This window comes from Acartia tonsa, chromosome 6, assembly GCF_053477335.1.
Source record: "Acartia tonsa isolate MP-2025a chromosome 6, ASM5347733v1, whole genome shotgun sequence".
In the NCBI taxonomy this organism is placed as follows: domain Eukaryota; kingdom Metazoa; phylum Arthropoda; class Copepoda; order Calanoida; family Acartiidae; genus Acartia; species Acartia tonsa.
Window position 1 is genome coordinate 24,197,579 of NC_137265.1, and position 18,156 is coordinate 24,215,734.

The window sequence follows — 18,156 nt, forward strand, 5'->3', positions numbered from 1 at the left end:
AAAATAATTTAAGGTTAAATATACTTCCTTATTATCTATAGGTGTGCCTTTAATTCCGCATATTATTAAGTCTGCATATTGTTATATAATCGAAATATAATGAGTAAATCAATATGAAGTGTTGTCTAATGATTAGAGTAAATCAAGAGGTAAGGGGCAGTTTGTGCTGTTGTAATAGTTTGAAGTTTTGCGGATTTGATAATGTGATGAATTTGCGGAATTGTTTGGACACTTTATCTAGATTACATGGTTACCCTACCTCACAATTAATTAGCCATCAGTATATAAATGAGTTCAAGACTGTATACATTAAAATTAATTCATTTTATTATGTATGACAACTAAGATCTCAAAACTGCTATAATGCTATGTTTAATATTTATTCAGAGCTTTTAAACCTTTAAATTGATGGATTCTCTAAGTATTAGCTGTAAATAATGAATTTATTATTACTTGGATCCTACACCAGATAATCATATACTCAAATGAAGTGAAACTTGTAGCTGAATCAAATAACGATCCACCCCTTTATCCCACCCCCTCCCCTCCTACTGGATGAATAAAGTGACCAATAAATGATGTCCCTGAATTGACAATATTTTTTCTCTGGTATGATATCCACGTATATTCTATATCCATATGTAAAATGGTGTGTATGTAAATAAGATTTTAAAAAAAACGTACAGTCCTTTTAGTTGTGTGCATTTGTGTGTGTGTGCACGCACAGTGCAAGGCGCGACAAGGGATAAATATATTTCACGCGCGTTAATATGTGCATTAAAATAATCTCAGGGATTCAGGGAAATGTAAATTATGCCAAAAAAACAAAAAAAATATGAGACTACTAATACAGAGAGGTAAGGGTTGGTTTGAGAAAGCAATGTCTAAACTTTCAACCAAAGATTTTAGTCTACAGGGTACAGATTTTAATGCTATGTTGAAAATTATAACCTCTTAAATAAGCAAATGGTAACGATTAGATTAAAGTGTATCTAATTTAGATTTTCTTACCGGAATTATATAATCTTCTCAATAAAACACAATTAGATTAGTCAGGTTATTTTAGAGATTAATAGTAACATATTCACCTTCTAAATTTTCGAAAACAATTAAAAGTTATAAAATGATATTCTATTCATGAGAGAAAAAAGTTTAAAGTAATGCAGTTAAAAGTCCATTTTGATTGAAGAGTTAAAAAACTGTCAGGCAAATTTTTATAGTTTTTTTCTCTTACACTGTAAAATGTTATCTATAATACAAAGTAGAACGATGTCTGTCTGTCTGTCTGTCTGTCCGTCAGTCCGTCCGTCTGTCTGTCTGTCCGTCCATCCGTCCCTTAAGATCTCGGTAACCACTGAACCGATCGGATTCTACTCTTCAGGGAATATACCTACTGGTCCTGTGGTGGTTTTAGGCTATTTTCTTCGGAGGTGGGACACCCCCAACCCCCCCAAAAACAAAAAATCCCCCCCCCTTTTTTTTGTAGAAGATTTCCTTGGTCCTTTACGTTTTTCGCCCAAAAAAATTTTTGTATTACCTCTTGGGGCAAAGCCCCTAGAGGCTAGGGGCAAAACGCTAGTTCTTAAAATAAAGTAAGAGCATTTCTTTCTGTCTGTGTGTCTGTCTATGTACATCGAAGGATCTCGCTAACCACTGAAACGATTTGTTTCCTCTTTACAGGATAGCTTCACATAGGTCATGAATAGGTTGATATATATTTTAGGGATGGGTACCATCCCCCTTCCAAAAAAATCGCCCCTAAAAATGACCACAAACGCAATTTTTAAAACTACAATTGAAAGTAGGTGATCTTTCCAAAATATGAAGTTTTTATTTGAAAGGTCTGCAAACCAATATTTTTCATGAAAACAATTGTGACTATATATTTACAAGTAATCAATTCAATATGTTATTTTTTAGAGTGATACACACACACACACTGAATTTTAAAACAATCAATTCAATAATTTCCCCTACCTTACCGTCCAACCACTAGCCACCAGCCAAAGACAAAATAAACAGAGATAGAGGGGACATTGGGCTGTTTATTACACTAGTCCCCATAGTTTTATAATAATATTTTCTTATTCATTGATTTGACTACTTTGGGGACTTGTTGAATTTTGATTGATTGGTTCATTAAGTTGTTTGTCCAAATGTTTCAGCCAGTAATTTTAATCTACAGAAGGAGTAACTATTGTGTATCATCATTAGGGATATATATCAATTTAATGACCATTCTCTGATCCCTTTAGATCCCTGAAAAATAAAGAGACACAAAAAAGTAGAGAAAAATTGTGAACATTTTAGTGGCAAATTTCTGTCATATGCATTTTATTAAAGACATGAGAAAAAAGTAATACACTTCTTATAAAGTATGTTATTCAATTTATTTTAGATCTGAGTATACAAAATGATCTGATACTACTCACATATAAGTAGTATCCAATTTTATTCTAATCCCCGATACATTTTGTTTCTCAAAAATATAGTAAAATTCATTTCTCGTATTCATTCGAATTCGGTGGATAGGAACCGGTTCTCATCCATACGAAAAAACTATGTCTACTATCGTATTATATCCAGCTTTCTACGAATATAGAAATGTACAATCATAAGATTAAAACTAGTTTCAATCTTATAATTGTACATTCTATATCCGCGGAAAGCGGTTTATAATACAATGAAAGAAATAACTATTCATTTATTTAAATCTAATCAACAGAACAAGACAGCAAAAATATGCAAATTATTAAATAATGCCTGTAGATTTAACCATTCTAGATTTATAGGCAAAATTTCCCGGCAAGTAATAAATTTCTTTTTCCCTGGTATAATATAAAACAAAGTGTGATTTGAAAAAGAGTAGGATACAAGGATGCCAGGGAAAGGACAAATGATATAAATCCACTAAAAATTGTAATTTGTAAAATTCTCAGAGCCACAGGGGAAAATAGGCTGTTTATTACACTAGTCCCAATAGTTTTAGAATATTTTTTTCTTATTTGTTGATTAACAATTTTGGGGACTTCAGTGAATTTTGATTGGTTAAATTAAACTTTTCAACCTCTAATTTTAATCTACAGAAGAGGAAATTTTGTGTATCATCATTAGGGATGTACATCAATTTATTGGCCATTGTCTAATCTCTTTAGATCCCTGAAAAGTCTCCTATTGGTAACATGGATAATTTATATTGGGGGTAAAAAAGGGGTTGGATTGATTTCAGCGCCATTGCCACTCCTCCCACCCTGAAAAATGATGAATAAATATGTTCTTGTATGTGAAAACAAAATAATAATCCCCTATGGTGGCAGCAAGGTGGCACTCTAGAGAAATCCATGAGAAAATTCACCGCGAAAAAAATATTATGACATAAATTTTCATCAATATATTACGCGAAAAGGACATTGATTGATTGTCGGCCATTGTTTTGCTTTTTAGTTCAATCTTATATAAGCCATTGTCTTTTTTAGTACGGTAAATTAAAACAAGAAAAACGCTTTCAAATTAATGGTTTAGAATCTTTCACAATTAAAAGTGACAAAAGTTTTTTTTTGATAACTTTATAAATAGTATCATAGACAGCTTTCCAGAATATCAAAATTAGAAATTATAAGATTAAAACCAGTTTTTTTAGCCCCGAGGGGCCGAAGGCCCGGGCAACGCAAGGTAATTCGATACATGATTTTTGAAATATGACTGAGGACCAGTTCTAATCCTGCAAATATTGAACAGTTTGGAAGTTATACTGGAATATGCATTATAACATTATTGGATTTAGATCTAAAATTATCCAAAAATCTAAAAATATTGGTCAAAGTTTTTTGTACGTTATTTTAATAATTGCTGTTATAATGACTTCATACCTTAAGGCAGTTTTTAAAGAATAGAAAAATTGTACATTATTATTATCAGCCCTAATATTCTATAATTAGAATGTGGTTGTATGTCCATCGTCTGACCGTTTTTTTAACGTCCTATTTTGTGATTTTTTGACAATTATTGTCCAATACTAATTTATGTAGAATATTCGTGGATATTATGACAGAGGAAAAATTGTCGTCAATTTAGGTTGCTAACATGGATATCACTTATTGGTCAGTTTGTTCATCCAGAGGATGGGGTGAAGTGGGTGTATGGGATGGGTTATTATTTTAGCTAGCTTCAAGTTTCACTTAATTAGCGTACATGATAATCTGGTGTAAGATCCAAGTAATAATAAATCCATTCTTTCAATGAACTAAAAAGGGAATTTTAATGAAGGTTAAATATCTTGTTATTGCTGCACTATTTCTGAACATAATTGTACTTGTTTTATCACTATTATTATTGTACAACAATTTCTTGTACCTACAATGGTTAACTACAAGAAATTTTGGACCAAGTCGGTTATACGAAAAAAAGTCTTTTTGATGGAAACTGAATAGGCTTTTCGTAGCCTAATACAGTTTTATTTTTCGCGCGTTTTCTTTAGTCGTTCAACCTCTGTGCATAATCGAGTCATGTTCTGCCGTTTGGCCGTAAACACCCTATAAGATTTCAAAAAAAGATCTCCATGCGTATTCCCCAATTGATCCATAAAACTTTAGTGAAGAAAACGTGTAATTGATGATAAAATAAATTGTTTTCAGTACAATTTTATTGTTTATTTTTACTTTAGTAAAAAAATAGGGTTTTTTGTTTTATTTCTTAAAATCTGTTTTTAAAAAAGTGTGTTTAACAACTTAATAACCCATTAGATGGAAAAAAGGTATACAATTTTCAATCTTGGATTGTATTTTTAAATAAATCACAAAAAATGAATACAATACTTTCTTGTGTTGTTTTAAATGCCAACATATTGGAAAAAATGTATAGACAAACAACCGATATATGATTGCGAAACTATTGAATGAAAATAATTATACACATACGGAGATTGGACCAATTAAAGAAAATGTGCCCTCCTCTCCGTACATAATAGTTATTTATCACATCGTATTATAGACAGCTTCCCGCTGATATAAAAATGAAAAATTATAGGAATGAAACCTGTTTTGTTAGACCCGAGTGTCCGAAGGTCTAACAAAACAGGTGTCAATTTTAGGATTTTTATTTCATTATTTGTTGAAAATTGTTTGAAATACGATGCAATACATGATCTTTCAGTATAGATAAGAACCGGTTCTAATCAAACGGATTTTAATCGGTTTACAAACTTTGGGAATTTACAAGTGCATTTTTGTCAAGTTGAGTGTCCAAACGTTTTAACCACTGATTGTAATCTACAGAAGGGGTAGTTTTGTGTATCATCATTTGTATGTACATTAATTTATTAGCCATTGTCTTATCCCTTTAGATCCCTGGAATGAAAAACAATGCGGAAGTGAGTGCACACCAGCTAAAAGAAAAGGAAAGTTGGACAAATGAAAATGCAAAAGTTGGTAAATTTCAGGGATATTAAGGGATAAGACAATGGACAAAAAATACCTATGCACACCACTAATTTTTTTTGAAGTTCTGCCTTTTGGAGCATAGGAATATTGATGGAATGACGTAGATATTTATTTAAGCGCTATTGACTGTTCCCTCCCTGTGACATATCTTGACATATATTTATTCAAAAATTAATAGTATTTGATTACAAAATTATTTCAAAGTCTGTCGACATGCATACTATTTGGCCTAGCATAAGAAAATTTATGGCTTACATAATGTCTACTTGCAATATTGCCTTAAATTATATATGCTATTTACATTTACCGAAATAAAAGTAACATGAACTCTGTCTGTTTGTATAAAAGGATCTCTATAACCACAGATTCAATATGATTCTTCTTTACAATGTATCTTCTCATAGGTCTTAAGAAGGTTCATTTGTTACTATTTTTGGGGAGGGTAACACCATCCTCATAATACAAATCAAACCTAGAATAAAAATTCTCTATCTCCCAAAAAATGGAGGCTGGTCGAACCCCCCCTCCGAAAAAAATACCTTCTTCTTCCCAAAATTTCTTTACTTTTCATATCTAAAATAAAATATTGATATAATTACAACAGTCTTGTTTTGAGTTTAATGAACTAAAGTTTTTAAAAAAATTATAATGTTCAAATATTTTCATTTTATACAAAATAAATTATAAAATTGGAATAAAGAGGGGAAATGAAAGCTTGTAATTAAGAGGAACCGCGCCCTCTATATCAAAGTAATTAAAATCACAAATGTATCTTTTTTATCTCAGGGATCTAAAGGGATAAGAAAATGGCCAAAAATTGATGTACATCCCCAAATGATGTTACACAATATTACTCCAATTGAACACTCAACTTAATGAACCAACCAAATAAATTTCAATAGAAGTTGTAAAGACACGAATAAGAAAACGTTATAAAAAAAAAATTTGGGGACTTGTGTAATATACAGTCAAATGCCCCCCCCCCCCACCCTGATGATTAAAATCCCAAATGAATCTTTTTTATCTTCCCTGGGTCCCAGTGTATATAATTACTGAGAGTAAATACTCTAATTAAAATAAAATTGATGTATAAATTAATAAATTTATCCCACCACTCCTTCATTTTCACCCTGCCTTCTCCACGGATAGGGGATATGCAACCAGATAAAAAAAAATGTTATAGTAAAACAACAGTTTTATATTACTTGCCAGTATGGCTTTGTAAACGATATCCACTGCACTGGATTACAAGTTCTAAGCTATACTGAGAAATCATATATCACATCGTATTATAGTCAATTTTTTATGAATTTTTAAATAAAAATCATAATTTTAATACTAGTTTTCTTAGCCTAGGCCTTTAGCCCATCGGTTCTAAAAAAAATTGTTAAATTTTCATTTTCATTTCATGCAAAAAGCTGTTTATGATACGATGCAATATATAACTTTTTTTTGCGAAAAGTTAAAATACTACAAAATTTCTTTACTTAGTATCCCTATTCCCTGCGGCATTTCTGAATTAATTGAAGGGAAGACACGCTTTTTGTGTGTTTAGACATATTTAAAATAAATTTAGATTCATAGAACAACAAAGAATTGTAATAATTTTTAATAACAAGTATCAGATTTTAGGTAATAATCTTACTTTAATTACTAAATTGTTTTTGTATTAAAATATTTATCCTCTAAAATTTTCACGGGTCGAAAAAAGTTCTCTTAAAACGTTATTTCTGGCTTTATTAACAATAAATTACAAATTGATAATGATTTTTCAAAATCTTATATTTACAAATATGAGCAAATTTTTGAGCTTACTCAAAATCATCCCCTACTCCATCCTTCCCCAAATATGGAAGTAAAAAGGAACTTTCTCTTTGAAAATTTTAAGTCTTTTTCTCTTCATCTTTTTCAAACTGTGGAAAAAAGTAATGCACAATAAAATAATAAGCAAGGTAAAGTTTTTTTTGTCAATTTCAATTCTAGGGATCTGAACCCGTCATTTCCTAAGAGACGTAATTTATTGCGTTTCAAGATAGTTTTTATTCTAAGGTTATGAAACAAAAGATAACCCTTGGAGCTTTTGCGTTATTTCTTTGTGCTTTTTAGAGTGTAAAATTGACTAAGGATGGTTTTTGATCTGGAGGTTGAACTTTCCTTGGGGGGAAGAGCTGACATAAGAGAAGAATATTTAAAATATTTGGCTAGAGGCGAAGCCACTAATTTTTATTTTCCATAAAAATACTCATCTTTTTCATAGTGCCCTATGTGGAGTGTACACTTTCCTGTACCCACCCTGTCACGCAAAAGGTGCAAGCTACAGGGATATAGGGGATAAGACAATGGACGATGAATTTACCTTCCCCCAATGTTATAGATTCATAGCTTTAGTAATACATATTAGTGTGAAGATAAAGGGAAGTAGATTAATTTTACTGGCATTTGTCCTATCCCTCTTTGGATCATACACATAGAAAATTTAGGGGAATTTCAATGTATTACTGTCTACTATTACTGTCTACAAATCTACTAAATAAGACTATGAAATGAACCTTGTTTCATTATAGATCTTTTAATTAGTTTACTTAATCTAATTGATTTATGAATCTTAACTCCATACTAAATATTAAAAAATAAACTTTAATATTTATCGACCTACGACAAAAATTATTGTTTTTTAGTTGAACTTTTCATTAAAGATATAGAAATAAGTGTTATTAGAATCAATTTACTAAAACTTTTACTGAACAGAATATTTCAACTTAAAACTTTAGTAAGAATGTCATAATTATAATTCTTTTAAATTTTATGTAAATGATTAATGAGACGTGGCTACATGTACTAGAACCAATACTATCTACTGTATTAGAATGTATACATACAGCCTAAATTCTTTTATTTTTTAAAGAAAGTAACCACTTAAGTAACCAGAAGTTTGCTGAAATTCCTGACTACAAAATGTTTGATGTTCTTCCCACCCTAAAATCTTGTGAGCACTCACATATTGGATTATGCTAAATCAAAATAGCAAAAGTTTACAATTGCGAAAAATCCAAGAACCTAAAGCATCTGGATGTTTACATGTATGTATCTATATATGTCTTAAATGCAAGGATCTAAAGGGATAAGACAATGGTCGATAAATTAATTTACAGCCTCAATGATTATACACACAATCATCCATTTTAAAGATTACAATGAGTGCTTGAAATGTTTGGACACTTAAAGAACCAATCAATCAAATTCAATAAAAGTCCCCATAGTTGTTGACCCATCAATAAGAAAAAGTTATCATAAAACTTGTGCCTTGTGGGACCAGTGTAATAAAAAGCCCAATGTCCCAATTTTATTGTCTCTAAAGGGCTGGAAAAATCGTTCTTGAAGTCTTTGCAAAGCCAATGTAGAGCAGGTTTTAAGCTATTTGGACCAACCCTAAATGGAAAATTTTTCTTGTGAAACGATTTGTTTCCCTTTAATTAAAAAACAATAGTAAAAACTAAAAAGTAATCATTATTGAGAAAAAATTGATACATTTCTTAATTTAAACGAACTATATTAAGCTTTTTTTAAATCTTTTTGATTGGAAGAAAAAGATTTTTTAATGAAATATTCCTACCTATAATATACATCGTAGTAAAATTGATTGTTTTCAATATTGCAAAAAAATGCGCGAATTATTTGCGAACTTTTTGCAACACCCCATATATTGTTATCTAGCGAAATTTGAAGGAAATCTGACCCAAATCAAAAGATCACGCCTGCATAATTTGTGTGTGTGTCTGTTTGCATAGGTCTGTATGTGTGTGTGTGTTTGTTGGCATAGGTCTGTATGTGTGTGTGTGTTTGTTTGCATAGGTCTGTATGTATGTGTGTGTGTATTTGCATAGGTCTGTATGTGAGTAACTGTGCAAAATTGTGTGCGCGTCTGTGTAATCTAGTATAATGTACAAGATAGGTAAACAAGAAAAAAGTTTTAGAAAAGGTGCTTTTTATCAATCTTATAATATAAATATAATATAAAGTACTAGCGGCTTCGCCCCTAGCCTCTAGGGGCTTTGACCCAAGATGTGATCAAAAATTTTTTTTGGCGAAATTCGTAAAAGGACTAAGGAAATCTTCAGCAAAAAAAATGGGGGGGATTTTTTTGTTTTTTTTTGGGGGGGGGGTTGGGGGTGTCCCACCCCCCAAGAAAATAGCCTAAAACCACCACAGGACCAGTAGGTATATTCCCTGAAGAGTAGAATCCAATCAATTCAGTGGTTACCGAGATCTTAAGGGAAGGACAGACGGACAGACAGACAGACGGACGGACAGACATCATTCTACATTGTATTATAGATAATATAAAGTAGTAAGGTTCTTTTCGTTAACTACTAAACTGATTAAGTTATCCATTTTTGGGAAGCTTCAGACAGGTCATATGATTGTTTTAGGCTATTTTTTCTACCCTATTATATTTTATAGGCACTTAAGTATGTGCTTTTTTACTAACTTTGTGTCATTTGTTAAATGATGATAGAATTATCCTATCATACCTGGATTTTTAATAAAGTTACGTGTGTAACGTGGGTAGGAAGTGGAGGAGGGGAAGTAAAACGGAAGAAAAGGTGGAAGAAGGATGAACCACACACACTCACACACACACACACAAACACACACAGAAATTTGAACACCCATGAATTTTGCAGGGCGGGAAAATCTTTAAAATTTATATCAAAGATTAATAGGTCAATTTTTGAAGATTTTTTTCTTCAAATCATTCTTTTTGCCTTTTTGACTTATAATTATATGCTATTTAAATTAAGTGCTTTTATCAAATACATTTAGGCAGAAAATAAGTTAAAGCACTTAAACCTTAAAAAATAGTCAACAAAATCATGTGACTTATGTAAAGCCTCCATAAAATGAGAAATAAATCAGTAGTTTGTGCAGTAGTAAAGGACAAAAATAAAATCAGAAACGAAAGGATATTAAAAGAATGTTTTAGATTATTATTGGTAATAATGGTGAAGTTATTTTTAGGCGAAAAGCCTATACTTTTCAATAAGCATTGATTATTCAGTTTTATTTTATATAAACTTTCCATGTTTTACAACAATTAAAATAGTTATGAATAAAATTATTCATTGCTTAATTGCTCCAAGCTTTCTCTAATTGCTTTGATAATTCTTTTTAAAAGGGAAACTAGTATACTTCTGTTTAATTGATAAGTAGCAAAGCAATTCTGTAACTAAGGTCTCTCCGTATGTCTGTCTGTCTGTACGACTGTAACAACTAACTGAAATTTAGATTAGATTTAATGAATAATCTACTAAAATTAAGGTTAGTTGTACTGGAAACCAAAGTTTCAAAAATACAATCTCTAATTAGTTGGCCTTAAACTTTGGGTACTTTTTAAAAATCTTGATTGGTTGCTTCAGGCTAGCAGTGTTCAAACATTTCAAATAATAATATCAATCGACCAAAGGGACAGTTAGTAATTAAAACGGTTAGCTTTTAAACTTAATGAACAAACCAATCAAAAATCAAGGAAAGTCCCCAAAGTTGTTAATCCGACCGATAAGAAAACATTATTAAAAAACTTTGGGTACTAACTTGGGAGTCTCCCTTTAATTGCGTGACAAACTACATAATCCAATTTTACAATTTAGAAAACTTTGAATTTTTAAATTTCTGTTGAAATGTTTGTATTTTAATTATTTATATAAAACATTCTTTAAAGCTTAAGATTAAGATTTAGGATAGATTCATATCAAAATGATAATAATTTTTTTTATAGAGATGGTACAATTATCAAGGAAGGGTGGGGGCATTGGGCTGTTTATTGAAGTAGTCCTCAACGTTTTTTATACGTTGGCTAACAACTTTAGGGAATATTTTTGACTTTTAATTGGTTGGTTTATTAAGTTGAGTATTCAAACGTTTCAAACACTAATTGAAATCTACAGGAGGGGTAATTTTGTGTATAATCATTAGGGATGCTCATCAATTTACCAGCCACTGTCTTATCCCTTTATATCCCTGTACAATTATTTATTTTGACAGAAAAGTTAATTTATTACATATTAACGTCAAAATTAGCATGATTCTTAAATTTTAAATTTGATAATAACTTAAATGTTACAGTATTATAAATGCAGTATTTTTGTATTTATCAAATTATTCCAGTCTAGCGCCCGACAATGCAGCTGGGTGTTTAAAGTAAAAAAGTAAAAGTAAAAACAAGGACAATAATAGTCAATTGTCTACATATAGCGAAGCTTAAAAATGATTAGTAGGAGCTCTCAAGTTAGGAAGGGGGGAAAATCCACCTCCCCCATTTTAAATTTGATTTTTCAATAGAAAATAAAAATTTGTTTTAGGGGGAGGGGTCATCTTTTATTAGAAGGGTGAAGATATCATCCCTAAAAATAGTTAAACACCTTCCCTGGACCTATAATAAGCTTTACAGTAAAGGAGAACCATATCAAAATATCCTTTGCTACAAACAAAATAGCTTATATATTCTAAAAAAATAAAGTAATAAATCAATTAATGATTTTAAGGAAATAAAAAAATCATAAACTGACCTTATATATTCCGTTAACATCAGAATTAAGTTTATGCGGAAAAAAGGAATAAATATAAAAACAAAACAAAAATTGGATTTCCTATGATATAAAGTAGTAAGTTATAACTTGTCTTTAGCTTAAGATTTCGATAACTACTGATCTCATTTAGTTCTCCAATTTAGGGAAGCTTCACAGTTTAGGCTATCTATTTTTGATGTACGTCTTGGGATGGTTTTAAGCTATGTTTTCGTTCGAAATAATCCATTTAAAAATAGCATGCAAATTCTTAAAGTTTTAACATTATATTAATACTAATTAAATTATCAATTTTTGAATGAAACCCAATGAATATAAGTTATCTAACAATGCATCTATGTATAACATTAATAATAATAATAATAAAACTTATCCATTCATTTATCCCGTCTCTAACACCGGGATCAGCTTAATCGATCCAGTTTTTGGCATAAAGAGTAAAAGGTTTCAGGGATAAAGGAATAGGACAATGCAATATTGCTTACTTTATTGGACAATGCGTTTAAGATTCATGATTTTATTAGATATTTGATTGAAAGATAAAAGAATAAAACGATTTATAGGGAATACTAATTATTAATGATATAAAAATTTTGGTATTCTCCATAAAACAATGAATGGACCATAGAATACCTCATCATAAATCTAAAAAATCGCTATCCTACTATGAACTTTAACCTTCCGGGGCTCTCCGACCTAACCTAAACTATATAAAGCACACAAAAGTGAAATAAAAGTTTAAGCAACCTTGTTTTTGTGTATTAATTGACCATTGTCATCTCCCTTCCTCCCTGAGAAGGTTTGGTTACTTTATTAATCATTCTTCTCTCTAGCTACAGAGTATAAATCTAAATCAATCTTAGCGCGTATGCAATAGACATACAAATATGGACTCGGCATTTTAATATTTGTTTTGATTAGTGTTTCTAATTCTACATAATAAACTTTGATTAATATAAGCAATTTTTTAGATTAGATTATGCTTTTTATAAAATTCGACATATTTTAAGTTTCGTTTTCTTAGGTACATGTTTTGTATTTAATTCTTTAACTTTAACTTCGAACAATCAAAATTCACTTAAGTCCCCAATATTGTTAAGCCATCGATGATGAAAAAGTTATTATTAAAACTTTGTGGACCAGTGTAATAAACAGCCCATTGTCCCCTCTCTTTTTCTCTGATTTGGAAAGCTTATCAAACATTTGATTAAGAATATGAAAATTGACCCCACTTAAACTTGGCATAATTTAATGACTTTCTTCAAATGAAAACATTTAGTGCTATACAAAAAAAAATGAAGTATGCATTGTAATTGAATTAAAAACAAGAATGAAAAAATCCATACAAAAGGAATCGAAGCTCGTTATAGTGCCTACAAAAATGACATCATACAATACAAACGACCAATGATAGGCCAAAACACAAACTAAATTACCAATGGCAGGCCAGTATACATTATAATTGACCTATGATAGACCAATATGACGTCATTTTTTTATAGGAATCATATTAAATGATTAATGCAACTTCACATAAGTCTACATTTGTCCCAAATAGGTTTACTTATCGTTTTGTCTCAAACACTTTATAAACAACTAGCTGCTTTAACACTAGCCTCCAGAGGAGGTCAGAAATATAATCTAAAACTACCCTAAGACATTTCCTTCAAAAGTATAAGCCATTTTTAGACCAGCATTCTCAAAGATCTTTTGCTTTAAACAAAATCACCTTACTACTATATATAAAAGGATGAACGCTTATCCAGTCTATCTTATTTAACTATTTCCAGTGCAGTGTACAATTATAGAGAAGCTTCGCTGTATAAAACATAAACACAAACGTGAGAATTCAATAATGCAAATTTCACCTTTTCAAAGAAAATACGTTTTTTCCGCTCTCCCCAGCTCAAAAAGTTCACATCTTACGAAGGGGGGTGGAGAAAAAAAGCTGCCCTAGAGGGAAAATGAAGGAAATAAAAGGCACTATAGCAAAATACAAGTATTTTTTTCTCGTATTCATTTGAATCCGATGGATAGGAACCGGTTCTCATCCATACGAAAAAAAAACTATGTCTAGCATCCTATTATATCCAGCTTTCTACGAATATAAAAATGTACAATCATAAGATTAAAACCAGTTTGTTTAGGCACCTCGGGGCTAAACAAACTGGTTTTAATCTTATAATTGTACATTCTATATCCGCGGAAAGCCGTTTATAATACGATGAAAGAATAGTTATTTCTTTCATCGTATTTTTTATTGTACATTTTTATATTCGTAGAAAGCTGGATATAATACGATGCTAGACATAGTTTTTTCGTATGGATGAGAACCGGTTCCTATCCACCGGATAGGAATGAATACGAGAAATAACTATTATTTCATGTATGGCTTCGAAAACGATTGATATCCGCTGTTTATTACACTAGACCCCAAAGTTTTATAATATGTTGGATCAACAATTATGGGGAATATTATTGAATTTTGATAGGTTGGTTCATTAATTTTATGTCCAAACGTTTCAACCTCTAATTGTAATTTATGGATGGGGCAATTTTGTATATCATCTCTGGGGATGTACATCAATTTCTTGAACATTGTATTATCCCTTTAGATCCCAGATTTTAAATAGTTTTATTATTTGAATAAATCTACAAAATTTCACTGTGTTGGAATTTTACAAAAAGGAGATGAGATAAAAGGAAAAGAGTGAAGGGGTAATATATGTTTTTTAATGCAAAAAAGATGAAAAAATTAAAATTGAATTGTTACATTTTTTCTTTAAACAACAACAGAGGATAAAAAAGCCTGTAACAGTAGATTAAGTTATCCTAGCACGTAATCATGCTTTCTTTATTGTTTTACTTTTGTTGTTCTCATGTAAAAATTAAAGTTTCAATAAAAATCGAAGTATTAAATCAAACAAGCTAATTCACTCGTATAAGCAAAGATAATCCGCTAGTGAGGTTAATCAATAATCTTATCTTTTTCAGAATTTCAGAAATTTAAAAAAAAGCTATACTCTCTGTAATAACTTTATAACCAAAAATTAAGTACTCTTTAGCAATGGATGTAGAATACATATACGTGGATATTATGAAATGAGGAAAATTGTTGTTAATTTAGGTTGCTAAACTGGATCTCGTTTATTAGTTAGTTCTTTCATCCAGTAGGAGGGAAGGGGATAGGGTTACTGGGGTGGAAGGGGGAAATCGTTATTTTAGCCCACTGCGAGTTTTACTTTATTAGAAAACAAATATGTAAATCTAGTGTAAGATCCAAATAATAATATATACATTTCTTTAGCTATGACTCAAAAGATAAGTTTGTCCAAAATAAGAATCATCAGAAAAATAAACAAAACACTTTGTCAACATGTATTATATGATACTTTAATTATATATCTATCTATCAAATTTTCTTAATTTATCCCGTTGTTGAGTATTTAGTCCATCAATTTAAATTTTTGGCAAATATGGCTGAAATGAATGGATATTAACATAAATTAGCATCCCTATCAAATAGCTTAAATGTGCTATTTAAGGGTAAAGTTTTAAATAAATTAATTAATAATAGTGAAATATATTCAAAATTTTCTGAATATCCAGTACAAGTAAAAAAAACTTTGAATTAATTTATGTAAAATGACAACATTTTTCATGTTAATTGTTGGATCTTAAAAGATTTATACCTTATCATCTTTATTGTCTTATTTGAATTTTGTTATCGAAATCTAAATAAGGGTCTTTGGTAGCTTTTTACGACCCATGTGTAAAATTGTACAGAGTGGTCTAAACTGCCATCTTGTCAATATGCCAAAATAGAATTTAATAAAGGACCCATAGAGGGGACATTATACCAATCCCCAAAGTTCTATGATAACGTTCTCTTATTCGTTGGCCTAACAACATTCGAATCCGGTGGATAGGAACCGGTTCTCATCCATATAAAAAAAAACTATGTCTGGCATCGTATTATATCCAGCTTTCTACGAATATAAAGATGTACAATCCTAAGATTAAAACCAGTTTTTAACCCTGAGGAAAGCTGTTTATAATACGATGAAAGAGATAAGTATTATTGAATTATTTTGATTGGTTGGTTAATTAAGTTGAGTATCCAAACGTTTCAATTACAAATTGTAAACTACAATTTCATTTTTATGTATCATCATTGGGTATGCGCATCAACTTATCGGCCATCCCTTTAGATACGTCCCAAAGAGATTTCCCTATTGGTCTTTCCCCGACATGTCACCATTATTATGGTCATATTTTGATAAAATAACAACTCTATAGTTTCACAGGAAAATTGTTTTACTTAAAATACAATAAATACAGGAAAAACTATAAAATAACAATAGTTTTTTCTCAATATAAAACTACACTAAATTGCAGTTTAAAAGCGTACATTTTTAAACAATAAATAAACCTCAAATTGCGTAATTTTTATGATAGTATTGGTTGTATTTTGTATTGTAAATTCTTGTAAGTAACAGGATGTGTTTGTGTTCGTTTGTTCAGTAAGATTTTAACAATAGTGAAGATATAAATAATCTTTGTACTAATAAAGGTTTTAGGCTGTTTTATTGTTGCGCTTCTAATAGACAAAATTATCCAGGGATCTAAAGGGATAAGACAATTGCCGATAAGTCTATGAACATTCCCATTATTTATACACAAAATTGCCCCTTCTGTAGATTACAATTCTGGGGTTAAAATAATTGGACATAACTAAATGAACTAAATTCAATAAAAGTCCCCAACATTGCCAACGAGAAAGAAAAAGTTATTACAAGACTCTGGAGACTAATGTAATAAACAGCCCTATGTCCCCTCCCTACCTGCAATTATCTTTCTATTTACTGTATAGATAGGTTTTTGGGTAAATAAAGAAATCACAACTTGAATTAAACGTTAAGGTGTGAAATAAAACTTTTTGTGTATTTTTAAATCAATTCATCGTTGTGCTTTTAGTAGTCAATTGTACATAGAATTGAACATTCTGAAAATAGACTTGTAGCTTTGAGTTTGGTCTGAGTTTGGTATGTACCTCCCACTTCCAGCCAAAATAGCCAAAAACCTGGTTCATTAAAAACTTGTAGTATGTACAAACTAACATACTACATATTTACTATCTTATAAATAACATTATTAAGGCAAATAAGCCTTCTTTTTAAAAAAAAGTATTAAGATTTTTTTTGTCTGTAGTTTAGGATTTCAATAAATACTGAACCGATTGGGTTCTCAATATCAGAAAAGCTACATATGCGTACCAAGAGGTTTTCAGGTTAATTCATCATAAATTTAAGTATTTGATTTATCATATGATATCTATCTGATCTTCTAAAACCTTTCGAATATAGAGCCCCTACATGCTATTGGCTAAACCACTAGTAATAAATATAGCAGTAAATTTGCTGTTTTTGTAATCAACATAGAAATCAATCTGCTTTTTGGCTTGCTGAAAACTAAAAGCAAAATATTTTTTTTAAATGTTATATCATAAAATGTTATTTAATTAGTTTTATAATGTATCCATCTTATTTCAATAATTTTTTATTATTCAACCGATTAGCAAATAACAAAAAAATTTCTATATACTACAAAAAAAATGATTCAATTCACTTCCCAACTTCTATGAGAATTAACGAGAATTCACAGTAAAATTTTTGTGTTATGCATTTTTGAAATAATCACCTAAAGAAATGGAATATTTTTTCTTTCACTTTGTCTATTTTTCACTTTTTTCACTATTCAATTAGTTATTTTTATATAATCACTTTTTTGAAATATTGACGAAACGAGCGTGGGTGCGCGTAAAGATGGCTTTGCTTCGGTCGTTGAGAGTCCGAATGTAACTGAGTTAACAGAGTGTATTATGAGTGTAAGCGGACGACGAGCAACAGTTTAAACGATAGGGAGAGCGCAGTGCACGGGTATTTTCTGAGAGAGAGAGAGAGAGAGAGAGAGAGAGAGAGAGAGAGAGAGGAGAGTTTGTTATGATTAAAGAGAAGCATTTCCCCCTTTTAGCTTCTTGGACCCTATTAACACTGGGCTACAAAACAAAAGAAGTTGGAAAAAGATTAATGTTAAAGAAAACGTATTTTTAGTTCAGTTTTTTTTATTTGAAA

General features: G+C 30.5%; 1 protein-coding gene across 1 annotated transcript in view; it reads right to left on the reverse strand.

The window, feature by feature from the left end:
• LOC145322191 (ras-related protein Rab-23-like) overlaps window positions 1-17,929 on the reverse strand; it is a 202,336-nt gene extending 184,407 nt beyond the window's left edge. The window contains exon 1 of the mRNA XM_080164032.1: window positions 17,723-17,929. The gene's annotated coding sequence lies outside the window, so the exon portion shown is untranslated. The remainder of the gene's footprint in view (window positions 1-17,722) is intronic.
• Window positions 17,930-18,156: the final 227 nt, after the last annotated feature.